General features: G+C 41.8%; 1 protein-coding gene across 12 annotated transcripts in view; it reads right to left on the minus strand.

Moving 5' to 3' along the window:
- CDH12 (cadherin 12) overlaps nucleotides 1-20,286 on the minus strand; it is a 1,995,427-nt gene that overhangs the window by 569,643 nt on the left and 1,405,498 nt on the right. The gene's annotated exons all lie outside the window — the stretch shown is intronic.

The raw sequence follows: 20,286 nt of genomic DNA on the forward strand, positions 1-20,286 counted from the left end.
TTGGGTATGGGTTGAAGGAGGCCCACTGGAAGGTGTTGTGGAGTCTTACTCTGAGCACACACTGAACAAGCAGCTACAAAGGCACTTACATGTTGTTGATTCTTCCCAGGGTGGCCAGCTGCCTTGGGAGAATGGTAAGTCTGGAGCACGGCAGTACAGAGACTCTCTGGGACAAAGCAGCGGTCACAAGGTTTCTCAGGAGGAGCATGGACCTGGGCAGCAAGAATTTTGTCACCCAAAGGAGAAGTGAGACTGGTGCAAACCGTAGCCAGAATACAATCAGGAGGAATCACAGGAACCAGAACCGACTCCAACTTGGAATTGGAGGAAAATTGTCGTGACAAGGCGTCAGACCTTACATTCTTAGTACTGGTTAAGAATGAGACAATGTAATTGAAACTTGACAAAAACAGCCCATCACGCCCTTCTGGGAGAGAGGCGTTTAGCCTCAGACAAAAATGTGAGATTTTTATGGTCAATAAGAATAAGAACTGGCACAGTGGTACCTTCAAGGAGATGTCTCCATTCTTTCAGGGCTAAAATGATCGCTAACAGCTCTCTGTCACCAATCTCGTAATTGCACTCTGCAGGTGACAGTTTCTTGGAAAAGTAGCCACAAGGATGCATAGTGCAGAGACAGAAGGGCACCAACACCAGTCTCAGAAGCATCAACCTCAAGGATAAACGATAACGTAGGATTAGGATGTGCCAACACAGGAGCAGAAACAAAGGCATCCTTGAGACTCTCAAAGGCCTTAATGGATTGTGGGGACCAACTCTGTGGGTTACCATCCTTTCTGGTCATATCAGTCAGGGGCTTGACCAGAGATGAGAAATTATGAATAAACTTCCGATAATAGTTGGCAAAGCCCAGGAAACGCTGCAGAGGATGTAAACCCATGGGTCAGGACAAGTGTAGGACTGTCAAAAGTTTCTCTGGGTCCATCGAAAAACCAGCAGTGGAAATGACAGCCCAGGAATTAAACCTGTTCATGATTGAACTCGCACTTCTCCAGTTTACAATAGAGATTGTTCTCTCTTAGTTTCTGAAGCACACGACAGACATCTGTGTGGTGGTTCTCCAGGAACTTGGAAAACATGAGGATATCATCGAGATAAACCACCACACATACCTGCAACAAATCTCGGAGGACATCGTTAATAAGTTCCTGGAAAACTGCTGGGGCATTACAAAGGCCAAAAGGCATTACGAGATACACATAATGGCCTATTCTGGTATTAGACGCAGTTTTCCACTCATTGCCCTCCTTAATCCTCATGAGATTGTATGCCCCTCTCAAATCAAGCTTTGTGAAAACCGTTGCTCCCTTGAGGTGGTCAAATAACTCCGTAATCAATGGAATCGGATAGGGATTCTTAATTGTGAAATGGTTGAGACCCCTATAATCAATACAAGGTCTTGGTTCACCACTCTTCTTCATCACAAAGAAGAAACCAGCACCAGCAGGAGAAGAGGATTTATGGATGAAACCTCGAGAAAGTGTGTCTGCAACATACTCCTCCATGGCGTTATCCTCCAAGACCGACAAAAGGTAAACCCGGTCACGAGGGGGTATGGCACCAGGTTAAAGGTCAATTGCACAATTATACGGCCGAAGTGGAGGCAAACTACCAGCTTGACCTTTGTCAAAGACATCCCTAAAATCGCGGTACTCCTCCAGCAGGGAGGAGAGTGAAGAGGTGCACAGGACCTTGGCTACCATCTGGAAGCATGTCTCACTGCATTGTGGTGACCAGGAGAGAACCTCAGCACGGAGCCAGTCAAAAGAGGGGTTGTGCCTCTGTAACCAAGGATAACCAATAACCAGCAGAAACTTAGGTAAGGAAATAACTTGGAATTGGATTATCTCATGGTAAAGAGCCTCTACGGCCATGGACAACGGAACCATCTCATGAGTCACATGGGCAGGCTGTAGATGTCTCCCATCAAGAGCCTCAATGGCAAGGGGAGTGTCACGCAGCTGCAGCGGAATGGAGTGCTTCGATACAAAGGCAGCATCAATGAACAGGCCTGCAGCCCCAGAGTCGATTAGAGCCTGTATCTCGACGGACAACCTATCCCAAGAAAGGGTGACCGAAACCAGGGGGTTATCCTTCTGGATAACTGGGGATGAAACAACGCCACCTAAGGTCTGTCCATGACAGGACCTCAAGGGGGCATTCCCTGGATGGGTAGGACAAGACTTAAAAAAGTGACCTGCCTGGCCACAATAAAGGCACAATCTCTCCCTCTTCCTAAAGGTTCTCTCATCCACAGAGAGACGCGTAAAACCCAAGTGCATGGGTCCACCTTCACTGCCCGACTCAGTACCAGGAGGCATGGGAGGTGAGGGAGGCACGGGTGGGACTGCAAAGCTCTGAGACAAATGTACAGGAGGCTTCCACAAGCGCTCCTTAAAACTGAGTCTTTCTCTGAGTCTGGAGTCAATGAGGATGGCAAACGTGATCAACTTCTCCAGCTCAGTGGGTATATCTCGGGCTGCTATTTCATCCTTGATGGTATCTGAGAGACCATTAGAAAAAGCAGCCACAAGGGTCTCATTGTTCCACGCAACCTCTGCTGCCAGAGTACAGAATTCAATGGTGTAGTCAGCAACAGTTCTCGTACTCTGTTTGATGGACATGAGGCACTTGGCAGCAGAAGCGGAGCATGCGGGAACGTCAAATACCCTTTTAAAAGAAGTCAAAAACTCAGGGTAACTCAAGACAACAGGTTTTTGCGTCTCCCATAGAGGGTCGGCCCAGGCGAAGGCTCTCTAAGAAAGCAAAGATATCACAAAACCTACTTTGCTTTTGTCTGTGGGAAACGCCTGGGGCAGCATCTCAAAGTATATCTCAACTTGGTTGAGAAACCCTCTGCATTGGACTGGATCACCCCCAAATTGCTGGGGAAGCGGAGCGGAACCAGACATGCCTCTTATATAGGTAATACTCGAGGCGGGTGCCTGCACAGAGACTGGAGCAGCAGCAGTGTCGGCCTGCAACATAGGTTGTATCGGGGCTGCCACAGTGTGAGATTCCAGGTGAGCCATGTGACTCAAGAGCGTTTGTAATGCCATGGCAAACTGATCCATGCAGTGATCCAGTTCATCCAATGTGGAAAAAATATTACCAACAAGTGGATTGACTGCATCTTCTGAATTCAAGGCCTTCGCCTACTGTCAGAAACCATGAAATTAGACCGAGACAGAAGTACAGTTAAATCACACTTGTTTAATAATAAAAGTAAACAGAACAAACGTAGTCAAAACATAGCTAAAGTTCAGTAACCGGAAAGGATAGTCATCCAAGCCAGAAGTCAGGGATCAAAGTAGTGGAGCAGCAAGCAGGATCCGGAGCCAGAAGGGGTGTCAGCAAAGTCAGTCTTAAAACAGGACCACAGGAGATGTCTCTTGTGATGTTGACCAAGGCGAAGGCAGAGCTCCTCTGGACTGGACAGCTTAAGTAGGCAGGACTGATGAGCAGGATATCAACAACAGATGAGTGACTGTGGAGAGAGATGGGAGCTGGCAATTAGCCAACAGCTGAGCAGTCAGCTCAGAGAAGGAAGGGCTAAGCCCAGCCCTGACATTTGAATTCAGATACCAAGATGTATGCCAAGCTTCTTGCTATTTGGCTTGCTCCCCTAATTCCGCCTTTGGTTCACACTGACCAGGTTGATTTTGTGATAGGATGGCAGGCCTCGGAAGGCACTAAGAGATTCATAAATCTCATACCGTGATCTGATCACCATTAAATGCCTTCTCTCTTTGGACACAGAGAAGGCATTCAACAGGGTCCACTGGGGCTACCACTCAAGCCCTTTACACAGTTCCAAGTGCCAGAGTCTGGACTTGGGGCCTCCTTTCTAAACCATGTCTAATTATGAATGGTACCTGACAGGACTGCCCCCTTCCTCCCCTAATAGTCACCCTCATTATGGAAACTCTTGCCCAACCCATTCAAGCTGATTGACTGATATCAGGAGTTATGATCATATATACTAAATACAAAATAGGCTTATACACAGATGATATGTTACTATCATTAACAAACCCACAAACATCTCTCCTTGCACTGCAAAATAAGTTAGGTCATTTCATTAGGATCTCGCTACACAAAATTAAACACTCCAAATCCAAAATGATTCCAATTTGTCTAGATAGCTGAACTAAAACACAACTTTCACATGTGTCACTTTTCTCATGGGCACCTACCGCACACCTCCGCAATATCCAAAATATTATCAACTCCTTCATCTGGAGGAAAAAGAGACCTTGTGTGCAATTCTCTATTCTCTGTACTCCTAGGAAGTTTTCTGGCATTGGAGCACTGGATATTGCCCTCTCTGCTACAAAGCTACTATTCTAGCTCAAACCAAACATTTGTTGTCCTCATCATCAAATACCTCCTGGAAACAACTTGAAACTCATGTATTGGGATCTGACCCCAAATGCCTACTTGGCTTCTTCACTTTACGTCAGCATCATTACAAATCCTTTATGAACACAGTGACAACTACTTCCAGAGTGTGGAAGTCGGTTATACAGCCTAAAAAAGGCATACCTCATTCTGCACTGGGATACCTACTATTATTGTCTCTACACTTGGCATCTCAAGATTTAGACCTCAACTCTTGGAACTTACTTGGCATCCATTACCTCAGCAAACTTTTCAAGGAACCCATTTAAAATCCTTTCAAGGCTTATGCCTCACCTATCACTTAAGTCATACAGACTTTTACAAATACCTACAAGTTCGCCATATTCTCTCCCTGGTGAAATGGAACAATGATGCTGTGGCTGGAGACCTCATTCAGTTACTCGATAACCCTCTTCCAAAATCCTTTCACCTGTCAGCCTTCTATGCCCTGCTCCAAAAACCAATGAAACAAAATAAAACATCTTCTATGGAATTTTATCCAGCTAGAATTACATTTCAAAATATCTACTTCACAATGACACGCTACAACCAGGAAACCTCTTCAAGTATCCAAATGTATATCACACTGGGAATCGGCTAAAAAACTATTACATAAGTGGTACTATACTCCACATAGATTAGCTACATTTTTTCTGGATCAATCTCCACTTTGTTGGAGGCAGTGTGACCACAGTGAAACGTACCTGGTGGAATTGTCAACATTTATTTTTTTTTATAATCACTTTATTAAGACAAATTCCAACACACAACATAAAAATACACATTGCACAATATAGCTATACAAATCTTTTCATTAACATACACAACACTAACCCCCCCACCCCAAGAAAACACACCAGGTCCTTGATCATGTCCTCTTCCAATAGAGAAAGAAAAAGGAAAAAAAAAGGAGGGAAAAGCCCACTCTCTTACCCTCTTACCTACCCATAACCAAAACTCAATTTGCGCAAAACATTATTCAAAGTATAATTAAGAAGGGGGCTTTACAGCGCCCTATTACGCGTGTCAAACAACTAACAATACAATAAAAAAAAGTATATAATTTCAAATTACTATTTTCGTGTCCTATTTAGTGTTTTAGTACAATATAATCTCACTCTACTATTTCATTTTTATACCTCTCCACCTTTCATTTCAATCTACCCTTCTTTGTGTGATTCCATTACATGTTGCCTAAATTATTATTAGAACTTATCCTCTTCCTTTAAAGACATAATCATCTCTCCACTGTGCCTCCCAGAGGAGGAAAAAAGAAACAACACAAAAAAGGGAACCCCCCAACTCCTCCCAACTACCCCCCAACAGACGCATCCCGTTTAATCCACCCCTATTTCTGAGGAGTAATACAGCCATCCTGCCCATGTATCTTTAAATTTATTCTGTTGGTCTTTAACCATATGTATCCATCTCTCCGCTTCTGTTATTTTTTCTACCTCCCTTTTCCAATCCATTATAGTGGGACATCCAGACTGTTTCCAAAATCTAGGTATCAATATTTTGGCTGCATTTAGCAAATGGGGAGTAATGCTTCTCTTATAAAACCTAGCAGATGATGGCATCCCATGAAAAAGCAAATGTAATGGAGAGAATTCTATAGGTCTAAGTGTCATTTTCTTAATCCAAGGGGCTATCTCCTCCCAGAAAACTTTTTAATCTTCAATGCCACCATAAATGCAGAAATTAATCCCTTTGGTTACATCTCCTCCAGCAGTTAGCATCCGCCGATGGGTATATCTGAGCCAATCGAGTCGATGTACGCTACCATCTTGTCAGGAACTTGTAAGACATCTCCTGTATATGGGAACTTATTGAAGTATGGTGTGTCGCTCCCATCAGCCTTTTAATTTGCTCTGATGTAAAATTATAGCCCAGTTCTCGCTCCCATTCTCGAATGAAATAGGGAGTTGTCATATTTTGGGCGCTAAGAACCAGCCTATACATTCAAGACAACATATGAGCCGGCTCAGATAAGTTAACACACCATTCCTCAAAAGTAATAAGCGGGTTTGCTCGCCTGATCTGGTACTTCCACCTATTGAACAAGTCTGTCGGTTGATGATATTTCCATACAGCCATTGGTACTTCCCTAGTATTCGAACCAAATCCCCCAATTGAAGCAATTTACCCTGTGGGGCCACGCCAGCACAATTACCCTTCCCGTCTATTCCCCAGTGATCTAAACGCCCTTTCTCTTCCCCCTGGGAAAACCAGGGAAATCCTTCCAATGGTGTTATAGGGGATATTGGGGGGGGAACTTTCCCGTGCTGTTCATTCTATCTAATTGATAGTGTTGTCTTCATCAATGGTGATGCATATTCCAACAACCTCCTATAAGAAACCAGAGTCCAGGGGGCTCCAGCCAAGTTCCTACCTGCTAATGTTTTCTCCAAGGGCACCCAAATTTTACCAGTAGAGTCATGGCACCAGCTCATTATATGAACCAGGGCCATGGCTCTGTAATAAAATGCTATATCCAGGAGTACCACCCCACCCTCCCGTTTTGGTCTCCTCAAAATCTTGTGTGCCAACCTGGGATGTTTATCTCCCCACACGAAGGTCATAAAAGCCCTTTGTAATTGTTTAAAGAATATCTGTGGGAGTGCTATGGGTACGGTATGTAAAACGTAAATAAGCCTGGGAATTACACTCATTTTAAGCCCGTTTACCCTGCCAAACCATGTCAGAGAATGACTTCTCCACTTTTGCAATTCTTTTATTATGGATACCAACAAGGGTCCATAGTTTAGATCATATAGGCGCTTTACATCTGAAGAGATATAGATCCCTAAATAGAATATAGAATCAAGGCACCAAACAAAAGGAAAATATTGTTGCAAGGTGGTCCTCATCCTCAAAGGCACATGGTTTGAAATCAACACTGGTTTCTTGATATTTATTTTAAAAATAGATATAAGGCCAAACCTGTCTATTTCCAGTATCAGTTCCGTCAAAGACTCTTGGGGAGAGGGAAGGTACAACAGTAGATCATCTGCGTAAGCTGAGATCTTATGTTCCGTTGATCCAATACAAATCTCCTTGATCTTCCTATTTCCCCTAATCATGTGCAGAAAGGGCTCCAGCACCATAGCAAATAACAATGGGGACAGTGGGCATCCCTTCCTAGTCCCATTCTAAATAATCTGATAGTCTACCATTAACTTTAACCTTTTCTCTAGGATCTGCATACAGTCCCCTCACCGATCCCATCATCCGCTCTCTCAGACCCATCTCCCTCAAAGACCATAAACTCCCACCCAACCCTATCGAATGCTTTTTCAGCATCTATTGAAATTACTACACTTGGGGTCTGGTTCGGTCCATTATGCATCCAATGCAATACATGCAGGGACCGAATAGTATTATCTCTAGCCTCTCTGCCCTTCATAAACCCTGTTTGATCTGGGTGAATCAATTAAACTATATGTTCTTGTAACTTTAGGGCCAGAATTTTAGCTAGGAGCTTAGTGTCAGAGATAAGGAGGGAGATGGGTCTGTAGCTGGCACAGCACTGAGGGTCTCTCCCTACCTTTGAGAGAACCATCACATAAGCCAACAGTGCCTCTAGAGGCAATGGGTAAGAAACCGAGATAGGGTTAAGGTATCAGCAAAGAGGACCCAACAGGATTGAGTAAAACTTTTTATAATACATATTTGTCAAACCATCAGGTCCCAGGCTTTTACCTAATGGCAAAACTGCAATCGCTCCGCCCAGCTCTTCAATGGAGATTGCTTTTTCCATTTCCTCCAAGGCCGCAGATGGAATGGCCTGTAGCCCTGAGGCCTCAAGATAGTCCCGAATTCTATCAAAACGTAAACCTATCTCCGCCCCCACAGGAACTGAGTCTATGTTATATAAAGACGCATAAAAGTGATCAAACTCAGCCGCTATTGCTTGGGAGTCCACTATCTGCTTATCGCCTGTCTTTATAGTGTGAACATGGCGTTAATGTTGTTTCTTTAGCTGTCTAGCCAATAGTCTCCCACTCTTATTCCCCTGTTCATAGAATCTGTGGGCAAAGTATCTATGTTTGATTTGAACTTTTCGATCGAGAAGTTGTTTTAAGTCTGACCGCAGTTTCTCCAGTCTCTGCATGTCTCCAGGTTTTAAATGGGCCTTATGTTTAATTTCAGGTTTATGTATTTCCTCCAAGAGCATGACCATTTCCTTCTGTCTGTCCTTTTTTGTTTTCAATGTTTTTATTGAGCATTTTCAAAGAAATTCATAAACAATCATTAAGAGTTATCTGAACAGATGTCTGTGACACAATCAATACTATAACACGTGAAGGCTTAGAACACCAAGTGGTGGAGGAAACTTGTGGGGTCAATGTTGATTGTTCTACCCACGACTACAACCTATCTTTCTCGACCCGACACCCCTAAGGGGATCAGACTGTGTCGAAGGCAGGGAAAATTTGCCACCAGAAAAATATAAAAACAAAAATATAAAACAAACACATTCCTTTACCAGTGGGTAGAAGTGACATCTTAAGCATCCCACTTTGTCCCCCTTCTAAAAGAGATCTTGGGTAATGTGGAGATGCAGAAAAGTAAGATACAAAATTGATTTCTTTGGTGCACCTAGAGTCCTCATGTGTCGACCTCACTACCATTTGTAGATGTTTGCTATAGTTAGGCTTGTAGTAATTTCAATGAAATGCTTTCCCCTGGTGTACGCCTATGGAGGTGTGCCAGTGGATTCTGGGTAGTTCAGAATGGAATATAGAAGGAGGAAGGAGAGGGAAAAGAAAGAAGGAGAAAAGATTTATAGGCATCAGAGAGATACAATGAAGTAGATTGGATGTGTACTACTAATGAGGATGTGGAGGCTTTTGTATATAGGTCCCTCAAGGCTCCCAAATCTTCTTGTGTTTTTCAGTAGTGGACTGGATTATACTGATTGTTTTTTCTTGTACCATTACCCATGAGATTTTCCTCTTAACAGCAGCTAGGGACACCGTAGGCTGTTTCCATGCGATTTTCCTCTTAACAGCAGCTAGGGACACCGTAGGCTGTTTCCATGCTCGGGCTATCATAAGTTTGCTGCCCAGAAATGTCTGAGTGTACGAAGATGCTTAGGACATTCCAATGGGCTTCTGTTCAAGAGGGCTATCTCAGGAGTCTCTGGAACAGATATGTTGCTAACTTTACATATTAAAGCAAATTTCCCGTTCCACAATCCCCAAAATACGAGAGCCTGTTAGCCCACATCCTCTAAAGCATAGGGGGGATGTGCCTGGAAAGATCTTAGCCTGATGTAGGGTTACGTTCTACCACCGCGTTAGTATTTTGGCATTGGCCTCTATAAGGGAAACATTGGTTATGCCCTTAAAGGCTTTCTGGAATTTGGAGAACCACGTAGTGACATCCCAAGAGACATTAAGATCCTGTTCCCAAACCAGTGCGTATGCTGGTTTCTTGGTGTTCTCTGTGAGCAAAGCATAAATTCTAGAGATTCCTCTGGTATCTGGTTCTGGTTTTGTGGTCCACAGTGAAAAGATATAATGTTGGATTTGATGTAGACGGAACCTTTCCGAGGAAGGCATGTCCAGTTTGCTACTACAATGGCTAGCCGTAATGGGGCCATGGGGGACAGAAAGTGATCTATACGGAACAACCCCTTGTTCTTCCACCACCAAAACGCCACAACATCCTGGCCTGAGGGAAAGCTGGTGTTGTGAAAGATGTGTGCCAAGCAGTGAGTATCTGATATTAAGTAGAGAGATTTGTATAGTGAGTCACAAAGGTTCATGGAGTGCGATAGGGTGGGAGCCAGTATGGGGGGTCTGTTTTTATGGGGGATCCAAACTAGGTAGTCTATAGTGTACATTGGGATAGCTTGTCTCTCCATGTCTACCCAATCAGGCCTATCACCCTGTGAATATATAATCGAGAACTGGAATAATTGATCTGCTTGAAAGTACCTCCATAAATCTGGCTATCCCAGTCCTCCTTGAGTGCGCCTTCAAAATAGCACACTTTTAGGGCAGCGATATCCCTTATTTCCTCAAATGAAATGGATAATCTGGGATTGAAATTTGTGCAGATGTGATCTCAGGATCGGGATGGGTAGGGATCTGAATAAGTATAAAATCCTAGGGAAGAGGGTCATCTTTACAGCATTTATTTTGCCTATCCAGGACAGATTCTCCCGTGCCCAGCCAGATAGGTCTTCATTCAGCTTTTTATACATGGGAGGGTAATTGGCTTTATATAGTTGATCCACACTTGCTGTCAGTTTGATGCACAAATATGGAATCGAGAAAGGTTCCCAGGTAAAGGTGAAGCGGGTTTCAAGACTCTCAACTACAGGAATAGGGGTGGTGACATTTTGGGCTACTGATTTGACCATGTTTACTCTCAACCCAGAGATCGTGCTAAAATCCCGGAGGAGTTTAAAAATATTGGGAGTGGATATGAGGGGTGAAGTTAGGAAGAGCAGCAGATCATCTGCGAATAGGGCGCAGCTATGAACACGAGAACTGCATTTAACACCGCAAATATCTGTGTGGAGCCTTATCACGGTGGCTAAGGTTTCAATCGCTATGGCAAAAATAATGGGAGATAGGGGGAAACCCTGTCTTGTGCCTCTGTGTATCGAGAATGGGTTTGAGTAGGCCCTGTAGTTAAGTGTTCTTGCATAGCAAGACCACTTACTGTTATCTCACATATATATTATTCTTATTATTATAGCCAAATTTACCACCCTAACTCCTCCCACAGTTTTTACACTACATAGACAAGTAATATACCGAAACGTGCGGATTGTTCCCGAATGGTGTGCTATTACTTTGTGGAACGTTTCGCCGAATGGTTCACGAAATACCGTCGTTTTTGCGGCGAAATTGGTCCCATAGGAATGAATGGGGAAACTAGAGTGGGAGATGACAAAAGCTGGAAAATCAGAACATGATTTCTAAACTGCCGCCACTCCCTCATTTTCAAGCCCACCTACACAAATCTTATATCAAAACGTTCAGCTATCCCTGCTGCCACTAATCATGTCCACGGCTAAGCCATAGTCCTGATAGTTTTCACAATATGACCATTTGTTTGCAACTCACACCGTCCATTGACATTCATTGAAACTATACTCTAGCCCCCTCCAAATTTGAAGGGCAATTTCTAAACTGCGACTGTGCCTTCATTTTTAATATTTCAGAGACATACTATACATCAAAATCTAGGTCTGGGTCTTGTGATTCTCACAATATAAAGATCTTCGCTGTAGGATGTATAGTTTTTAAAATACGGCCATTTGTTTAGAGGTCATTTCAGGAAATTTTAGCCATTAATCAGAGTGTACTGTTAGTGTTTGTTTTGTTGCCATGGTTACCAAAGCTTCTGTTATACACAGGGGGGAGGTGGCTGGAGCATCTCAGCTGATTACAGAGCCCGGGGGAGGGGACAGACACACCATGTACAGATTTATAATAGAGGAATATGATGGGGCAGTTTTGATGGGGTAATTCTGATGGGGCAGTTTTGATGAAGCAGTATTTGGGAAGCATAAACAGGGCATGAGCGTTGCTAGGAAACAGTGGTTGTAAACACAAGATGCTGAGACACTCCAAATGCATGTGACTTCATCTGCTAGACTTGATAATGCTTGTAGACTCCTCCCACAGTTTTCACACTACAGAGACAAATAATATACCGAAACGAGCGGATTGTTCCCGATTGGTGTGTTATTACTTTGTGGAATGTTTTGCCGAATGGTCCACGAAATGACGTTTTTGCGGCGAAATTGGTCCCATAGGAATGAATGGCTAAATGTTCAAAACTAGAGTGGGAAGTGACAAAAGCTGACAACCCCATGATCAGCCAAAACATTATGACCACCCCATGATCAGCCAAAACATTATGACCGCCCCATGTAAAAAAAAAAATATTTTTGAAAAAAAAAATTATTTTTGAAAAAAGTAAAAAAATAATTTTTGAAAAAAAAAAAAAATATTTTTGAAAAAAAAAATATTTTTGAAAAAAAAAATATTTTTGAAAAAAAAATTACTTTTAAAAAAAAATATTTTTGAAAAAAAAAATTATTTTTGAAAAAAAAATTACTTTAAAAAAAATAATTTCGAAAAAAAAAATATTTTTGAAATAAAAAAATTCATTTTTGAAAAAAAAAATTACTTTTGAAAAAAAAAATTACTTTTGAAAAAAAAAATCATTTTTGAAGAAAAAAAAATCATTTTTGATTAAAAAAAATTCATTTTTGAAAAAAAAAATTACTTTTGAAAAAAATGTTCAGATCTTTCAGCGAATGATGGAACTTTTTTACTACTATTTATACTTTTTACAATATTAAGCTTTTTAACACTTTTCACAGTTACTCAAGCCACTCCACCCCACCCAGTTACTCCGCCCACTCCAGTTGTAGAGGCAAGAACACTTTCACAATTTCCCCAGAAATTGTACCTTTTCTAGTTTAACTTGTGCCTTTGGGTTGGAGTATAAATTCCTTAATATCTGTGTGAATTTAGGGCCAAACCCTCATCTGTGTAGTATTTCAAAAAGATAAGGCCACTCTATGGTGTCAAACGCTTTTTGTAGATCCAGAAATAATAAAAATCCCTCCTGAGAAGGCCCCTCATCCCATTTAGATTTCAGCAGGGAGATAATGTCTACCGCTCTCCAGATCTTGTCAGGACCCTGCCTCCCCGGGATGATGCCTACCTTGTCCTTGTGGATATATCCCCCTATACATTCCGAAAGTCTATTGGCCATGATTTTGGTTAGTATCTTTTTTTTTTTTAACTTAAGCTTTTATTATAGATTTTTAAGTATATAAAATACACATCATCAAATACTACTAACACTCATACATTAATATAACAACTTCCCCTCCCCCCTCCCTCCAATTTTGATCTGTTGTCCTCATAATCTACTTCCTTTAGGCCGATTCAGACATTCCCTGTGAATATTTTTCCAATGTTTTAAATGTGTTCCACCCTGCCCAGGTTACTCTGTAAATATCGGTCTGTCCCTGCTCAGCGCTGCTTAGATACTTCATATGGCCAATGTGATCCACTCTCTGTAGCCACTCTTGAATACTTAGCTTCTTAATGCATAGCCAGTTTTTAGGAATAAGCCCTTTTGCTGCGTTGAGCAGGTACGGCACCAAAGTTTTTTTATATTGTTTCCTTGTTTTAGATGTACCATGGAACAGACAGTTCCAGGGATGTTGAGGAATCCTTTCTCCTGTTATCTCCTCCGTGTACTCCAATATACCTTGCCAGTATTTCTTTATCTCTGGATATTCCCACCATATATGATATGTAGTCCCATGCTGATTACAGTTCCGCCAGCAAAGTGGAGACTTAGCTGGCTGAATTTTATTAATTCTATCTGGTGTCAAATGCCAGCTCACCATGCACTTGTAATTAGCCTCTATCGAGGTTATGTCCGAAGCAAAGATATATACTGCGCCTATCATTTTTCTTTCATCTAGTTTTATGCCCATGTCCTGCTCCCATTTTCCTATGAAGGGTAGGGTTCCCTGCCCATCTAATTCAGATAGTATGTCATAGATTTGAGATGTCCCGTGTCTTAAAGGCTTTTTCATATTACAGAGCTTTTCTATTGGTGTCAACTCATTCTCCTCTCTAATTGGTTGGGGAATTGTATTTATAAAGTGTTTTAATTGTAAAAACTCCCATTCATTTAAATAAAGCCACCCGTGTGTCGATATTATGTCCTGTTTTGACATGATTTCACCGTGAATTATAATATCCTTTAACTGTGCGTTACCCATTTGTTTTCCCATCCCTGTCCCATTTCCTGGGGTGAAAAAATTTGTGCCCGTTAGTGGAATTAATGGTGAATTATACTTTCATTTTTCCTTACGATAAAGTGTATCCCAAAATTTAAATATTATTTGTTATCTCATGTGTATTTTTACTGAGTGTTCTATATTTCGGTGGAATCCATATCAAGTTGTGTCCCCGAAAGTGTGTCTTCCATCTTACCCATCTCTTATTAGTGTTTATGTTCGCCCATTCAACCAATCTTAAGCTAAGATCATTGCCTTATGGTACCTACCCACATCCGGGAGTGACATCCCTCCTTTTCTTTTTTTTTCTTAGTTAACAGATTATTATTTATCCTAGGCTTTTTATTTTGCCATATATATTTCGAGAATATTGATTTTATTACTTTAAAAAAACCTGGTGGTATTCCTATCGGGAGCATCTACAATTTATATGTTATTTTTGGTAAAATTATCATTTTTAACATGTTTATTCTTCCTATCCATGAGATTGATCTTCTTGCCATGTTTTTTATCTCAGTTTTAAGTTCATTAAGTAAAGGAATATAATTGGCTTGATATAACTTATCCAACTTTAGATATTCCTAGGTATGTTATTTCTTCTTTTTCCCAAGTGAAGGGAAATTCTTGCTTTAATGGTTTTTCCTCATTTTTACTTATTCCTAGATTCAATATTACAGTTTTTATAGGGTTTATCTTGAAGTTCGAAAGTGCGCCATATTCTTTTAACTCCTTTATTAGATTGGGTAAAGACAGCCTTGGTTTAGTCATATATAGGAGTATGTTGTCTGCATACGCTGCAACTTTGTGCTCTTCCTCTCCAACTTTTACTCCCCCTATATCTATGTTGTTTCCTATTTTTCTTAATAATGGTTCTAGAGCAATTATATATAGGAGTGGCGAGAGCGGGCATCCTTGCCTAGTTCCCGTTAAACATCGCAAAAGCAGACGACAAACTCCCGTTGACCACCACCCTGGCTGTGGGGTATTTGTATAAGTTACCAATCCATCTCATGATCCTTGGGCCCAGTCCTATACTCCTAAGGGATTCCATCATAAATTCCCAATCTAGTCGATCGAATGCCTTCTCGGCATCGATGGATATTAAAATCATAGGAGGGCCGTATTCCTTTTCTTTATTCATTAGTAATAGGGTTCTAATACTGTTATCCCTGCCCTCCCTTCCTGGGACAAAACCAACTTGGTCAGCATTTATAAGTTCTGGCAGTAGATTTTTCAATCTCAATGTCAGAACCTTGGCGTATAACTTCATATCAGCATTTAATAATGCTATGGGATGGTAATTGGAGCACAAAGTACCATCTTTCCCTACTTTTGGTATAACTGAAATATTTGCCAGAAGGTATTCTTTTCTTATTTTCTCATTCTCCCCAATTTTATTGAAATAATTACAAAGTTCTGGGACTAAATGTTCTTTAAATTTTTTATAGTATTTAATTGAAAACCCATCTGGGCCTGGGCTTTTCCCCCCCTGGTGTTTCCTTTAAGGCAGTATAAATTTTGTCCTGAGTGATGGGTTCGTCTAGTAGGCCTGCGCATTCCGCTGTTATTTTTGGCAGATTAACTTCCTTTAGATATTTCTGTATTTTGATTTTTCTAGCCTCTACCTCACTTCTTATCTCTTTATTTCTGATTGCATATAATGCCCTGTAACATGTTTTAAAAGCATTGGCTATTTCTGTTGTTTTATATGTCATCTCTCCTTTCTCGTTTTTTTATCTTTTCTATGTAGTTTAATGTTTTTTTTCCCTTTTGATATTTTTGCTAAGTGTTTCCCGGGCTTGTTCCCCCACATATACCTTTCTTTCGCCACATTTTTAAATGTCTTTCTGGCTTCCTGTTCCATCAAGTCACTTAATTGACCCCTCTTTATTACGATCTTCGGTTGTGTTTCTGTATCTAGTTGTATTTTATGTTTTTGCTCCAAGTCATATAACTCCCTTATTGTGTTTTTCTTTTTTATTTCCCTTTCCTTTTGTTTCCTGCTCCAAGGGATATCAATTTCCCTCTAATATAGGCCTTATGTGCCTCCCAGATTGTTGCCTTTGAGACTTCTGATGTATTTTTTATAATAAAGTATTGTTCTATCTCCGTTTTTATTATTCTTCCTACTTCCTCGTCATCAATGAGGTCTTCATTCAGTCTCTGAGCATGATCAGAGACAGAGGTAATTTCAATTGCTGCCTCAGTATGATCCAGTCTTGCATATGTGTCGTGCACCATGGAGTGATATGTATAATCATTTTTCTGTGGATGTGTTATTCTCCATACATCCAATAATTGTTGACTATGCATTTTTTTTATCCATCTTAATTGTTTATTTTCTCGACACGGTGCATGAGACGTAGTGTCTAAGTCATGGTCCATTGAAAAATTAAAGTCTCCTGCTAGTATCAAATGTCCTTGTTTGAAATCTGTTAGAACATTTAAAACCCAGTTTAAATATTTTTGGGGGCATTTATAAGGGCAATATACGTTTTCTAGTGTGTATCTTATTCCTTGGAGGGTCCCTTTGAGAAACAAAAAGCGACAATCAGGGTCGACCTTCCTATCACCAGGGTGAAACTAATATTTTTTCCTATCCCAATAGCCACACCTTTTGCCCTCTTATTTGGGGAGTTTGCATAATATCAAGTTGGAATCACCCGTGAGTGTATTTTAGTGTTTGAATCAAGTGATATGTGCATTTCCTGTAGGAAAACTATATCTGCGAAGTACCTCTCCAACTATTTAAGGATAATATGCCTCTTTCCTGGGGAGTTCAGCCCTCTGACATTGTATGTTATAAACTTAACGTCTGTCATTGTTGAACTTATTCAAAATTTTAAATTTCACAGTTAGTTGAGGACAAACAGATCTAATGATTTTGGTTAGTATCTTGAGATCATTGTTGATCAATGAAATGGGTCTGTAATTGCTCACTTCAGAGCTGTCTTTGTTCAGTTTGGGAATAACAAACACATAAGCTAGGTTGGAGGCGCTGTCTAGGGAGGAACTACCCCAGAGGGAATTGTAGAATCTTGTCAAATGGGGAGCTAGCAAAGTTAAAAATGTTTTATAATAACAGGTGGAAAAACCATCTAGTCCAGGGGCAGACCCCACTCTTGAGGTTTTTAATTACTCCCAAAACTTCTATTTCAGTAAATGGGTTATCAAGCAACGTGATGTGTTCCTGTGTCAATGTGGGGAGGGGAATTTCATCTAGAAAGTCCATAAGGGTTTGGGGACTGGGTGTCACTTTAGATTTGTATAAGTCTGCATAGAAGTCATGGAAAGCTGACGTAATCTGAATCAGATTTTGTGTGAGCGATCCTTTAGAGTCATGTACCTTGGGGAAGGAAAATGTACAAGGTTTGGGCATCAATTTTGAGGCCAAACCAGGCCCCATCTTATCTTTGTGAAGATAGAAGCGGGCATTGGACCATCTAAGGCTTTTTCCAGCTTGGGTAGTAAGCGCTAGGTTTAGGGCGACTCTGCCTGTTTCCAACAGGTTCCGCGATGCTGTTGTGGGGTTACATATGTGTGTTTTGGAGAGTTTCTGAAAATCCTGCTCTAATTTGTCTAAGTCTGCTCTTCGCTCCCTTTTCAGTTTGGTGGATATTTGGATTATCCTGCCCCATAATACCGCTTTATGAGCAGCCCAGAGCATGGCTGGGGAGACTTCACCATTGTCTTTGACCTTAAAGTACTCTTTAATTTCATTATCCAGTATTATGCTTTGGACCGGATAGCTAAGCAGCGATTCATTCAATTGCCAATGAAAGCTCCATCTTTTTCGGTCAGACTCGTGAGGTAAAGCATTACATCGAGTGATCGGAAAATGGTGAGTCCCTAATGGACACTTTAGTTGCTTGAAGAATAGAGGAGGCTGCCACGAAGATGTGATCAATCCTCGCCAGGGTTTGGTGGGGTGCTGAATAGTGGGTATAGTCCTTCTTATTTGGGTTAAGCTCTCTCCAAATATCCACCAAGCCATGGGAATGGAGGGTTTTGGCTATCCGTAGGCTTTGTTTCGGGGGCCTGAAAATTCTAGAATGACCTCATCCTGACTTATTTAGCATTTGGTTCAAGGCTATGTTAGAATCACCCCCCATGACTAGTGTACACACGAAGTGAGGGGCAAGAACTTTTAGCATAGAGGTGAAAAATCTGGCCTGAGTGCAATTTTGTGTATAATATGAGATGAATGTATACAGGATCCCATTCACAGAGCCAGAGAGAAGGATGTATCTGCCTCGGGGTCCTGAATGACTTCCTTGAGGGAAAAGGTGACTGCTTTAAAAGGGAACATACCCACCCCTTTCGTTTTATCTTCCGCATTCGCCAGGAAGAACTGCGGGAATCTAGTGTGGACAAACGAGGGGTTGTATGTTCGGGGAAAGTGGGTCTCCTGAAGGAGAAGCACCTCCGTCTGCATAGATGAGGCATTTTGGAAATATTTTCTACGTTTCAGTGGGGAGTTCAGTCCCTGTACATTATGGGAAGCTACTCGAATTGATGCTATTTTCCCATCATGTGGTGCCATGGATCAGATGGGAGATTGGATGCTTCACTGAGCGGAGACCCACCTTCCTCCTCATACTTCCAGGTGGGAGACCAAGTAAGAAGGGTACACTTCTGTGAAGGAACTTTTGCATTGATCCTCTCCAATCCTGTACAAGAGAAGGTTATAGTCAAGGGAGGGCGAGATGAGAGAGAAAAAGGTAAAAGAGAGGTGAAGAGTAAAGTGGCGTAAGGGGCTGAGAAGGCCACGATGGATCCCCATCGCAGACCTCCTCAGGGCCCTCAAGAAGGGAGCGGAATTAACCACTCCTCCTCTTGACATGTATTTACCACTGCGATCTCTGGAGGGGCAGATCAACAACCATCACCGCGTATAGAACCTGCCTGCAGTCGAGGGTAGAGGGAGGTGCACTATGGCCACTCCGGCCCAGCCAACCACCCATGAAGGCTTAGTGGGAGGATGGGGCCTATTATTTTAAAACATTTGCAGCCATTACATTGAATAGGTCCCCCCTCCTTTCTCCCAGATGATGCTCTGCTCCTGGGGGCACCCACAAGGGCAAACCCACCCCTGATAGGGGCAACGTCTGCCCCAAGCCCCCCATGACCGGAGTGCCCGAAAACTAAAACTAAATGTTTAAGCTCAACTAACTATTAGAATAAACTGTAAGCTTTAAACCGTATCAACCGGAACTAATGAAAACATGTGAGTAGAATGAATGGAAGTAACCAAGAAATGTGAGTAAAGTGATGACCGGGGCGTCCAAGGAGGTAACAGGACGGGCCCCCTCCTCCCAGACCCCCTTCCCAAACCCCCCGGGACCACCAAGTAAGGACCTTAAAGTTCTGTCCCATTGCATGTAGAAAGTTTTTGGCCTACTGGTGAATCCCCAGTAGATGTTAGAATAAACTCGGGAAGGCGTTGACCATTTGATCAGGAAAGATTTGTTCATTTTCCTAACGGAAAGTCCGGCTCATGTCAAGGGAGAAATATGTCCCTCTTCAGAAGAATCACTCCAGGTGTGCATGTGTGATGTGACCGAGAGCAGAACCTCACGAGTGAACTGGAAGAAGGTGTGAGAATTGCAGGACCCTGTTGTTCACGAGGGATAAGACTCCTTTCAAGCTTGGAATGCTGCTTCTTCCAGACTGGGGCTATCGGGCTCTGTGGAGATGAGCGTTTAGCCGATCCTGCGTTCTTTTGGCTTGCAGAGGGTGTAGAGTTCTATATGATAAATCTGGAAATAAGGCACCTTGTGCACCTTAAAAATCAACCGTGGATTTATTACGGGATGCTTTCATGATGGCTTCTTTCACTGAATATCTATGTAGTATACAAATGACATTTCTTGGTTTTTCTGCATTTTGGGGGTAGGGGCACGATGGACTCTGTCTATTTCAATCTTATCCAATGCAGATGGCCCTAGAATTAATTGGAACAGACTGGTCACCTTTGGAAGCAATTCAAAATGTTGTTTTATTTCAGGCAGGCCCTTTATACGTATATTTTGCCTATGATCTCTATTTTCTTGATTATCCATTTAATC

The sequence above is a fragment of the Aquarana catesbeiana genome, linkage group LG05 (genome assembly GCF_042186555.1).
Source record: "Aquarana catesbeiana isolate 2022-GZ linkage group LG05, ASM4218655v1, whole genome shotgun sequence".
In the NCBI taxonomy this organism is placed as follows: Eukaryota; Metazoa; Chordata; class Amphibia; order Anura; family Ranidae; genus Aquarana; species Aquarana catesbeiana.